This window comes from Mizuhopecten yessoensis, unplaced genomic scaffold (assembly GCF_002113885.1).
Source record: "Mizuhopecten yessoensis strain PY_sf001 unplaced genomic scaffold, ASM211388v2 hete_36013430, whole genome shotgun sequence".
Classification (NCBI taxonomy): Eukaryota; Metazoa; Mollusca; class Bivalvia; order Pectinida; family Pectinidae; genus Mizuhopecten; species Mizuhopecten yessoensis.
This window is the reverse complement of record NW_018482452.1, coordinates 1-1,803: the sequence shown is the minus strand read 5'-3', so window position 1 is coordinate 1,803 and position 1,803 is coordinate 1. Positions and strand designations below refer to the sequence as shown.

General features: G+C 32.7%; 1 long non-coding RNA gene across 1 annotated transcript; it reads right to left on the bottom strand.

Annotated features, from left to right (window-relative positions):
• Positions 1-348: 348 nt before the first annotated feature.
• Positions 349-1,211, bottom strand: LOC110444092. Its single transcript, XR_002462196.1, has 3 exons — positions 1,087-1,211; positions 811-886; positions 349-424 (listed from the first exon to the last, which is right to left on the bottom strand). It is a non-coding gene; the product is annotated as an uncharacterized LOC110444092 (long non-coding RNA).
• Positions 1,212-1,803: the final 592 nt, after the last annotated feature.

Below are 1,803 nucleotides of genomic sequence, written 5' to 3'. Positions count from 1 at the left end.
CAGAGGTAAGTCAGAGGTCAGTCAGAGGTAAGTCAGAGGTATATGTAACACTGCTGAGGACTTATAGATAATGAATATTAAAACCTAATGCTTCACAAATCTTCAGAATATTTATTTTAGTAATCCAGAGATCACAGATCTGATATTATTTTTTCCATTACATCTTCAAAGTGATTGTAGAACATAAATCTATTTTCAGTTTTTGTGTAAAAAAGCATAGTAATGTCATAAAAAACAACCAAATACCTTCTTACAGGACACAGGGTTGACCTGCACTGACACAGCAGGGGTACGCTACCCTATATCTAAGCCATCATGATGTATTACACAATATGCAGTATTACAATACCTGAGGTTGACGATGTTTGGGATACAGTTAGCCATCATGGTGAGCGTCTCTCCCGCCAAACCAGTGTTCCACAGACTGTAATCAAAAACATTCTCAGGGTAAAAGCAAAATTTGAACCTTAGTTTATGCCGACATTTCTAATCTGGTAGTCCTACTATTCAGTCAGTGTTATAGGAAATAAAGTGACAAATTTGTCTCAGTTATCTGGCTATCTCGCAGTTCAGCAACTTTTGCTGGAAATGAAAATGGCTTGATTATGGAAATTTAATTTTACACAAGTGTGAAAATGACTTAAATTGTAAATGACTTAATGTACTTTATGCATACATTTTTGATTTTTCAGGTTTTCTGTATATACTACTTTTTTGTTGTCTATGGACTTCAGCAGGTCTAGTATGTGTTCATCATATGGTCTTTATGGTCAATATATACCTAGGGAGATCTAAGGGGAGACAACTTACTTGATTGTGTGCAGTTTCTCCATGACAGGCCAGCACTGAGCAAATGTAGCCATCATTGTCTCATCTATCTTCCACCCTGCAAACAAATCAATATATTTATTTGTTTATAGATTAAACCAGATCAAGGTTGTCCTGATGCATCCCAAAAGTCACTTAGACTTAAAATAATGAAAATTAGAACCGTACATGACGAGTAAAAAGAATCTGGACCTGCTTATGTTGACATTACACAAAATCTACATTGATGCTTTACATTGTATGAGACACACATTTTACCTCGTATAAAGATTTCTGTGACTGTGTCAGGTTTGTCGTAATTTTCCATCTCTACCTGGACTGATGGTTTGAAATATTCAAATTTCTCCTTCAATACAAATGTCTTAGGTGGTTGCTCAACTGGTTCTGTTGATAAAGAATGAAGAAAGTTTGAATATAAGGATATTATTGTTTTAAACATATATAACACTTTAGGTCAATTGCTCTATATCTAATAAGAAAATTAATTACTACAAAAACTAATGCCTTTACCTGAAATGTTCAATCAGTAAATGGACCCTTCAATTAAAAGTGTAAATGAACCCTTCAATTAAAAGTGTAAATGAACACTTTGAACAATTAAAAGTGTAATTTGTACTGTCTTAATTTTTATCAAATCTTCTAATCAGCAGAAAACACTATCTGTTCTTAAACTGTCAATTGAAAAGTTTACATAGTGAAAATGAGTTTACAGAAAGTACAGAACTAAATCTTGTTTTTATCTTAAAATGTCTCTATAGCTATACATGAAATGTTTCTCACTTTCCCTCTAAAATCATTTTCTCAAAATGTCTGTCAGCTTTTCATAAAATGATTCTGTAGCTTTATACGAAACATTTCTGACACTTTATACGAAAATTTTCTGACACTTTATACGAAATATCTCTGACACTTGATAAGAAATATCTCTGAGAAATATCTCTGACACTTTATACGAAATATCTCTGACACTTTATA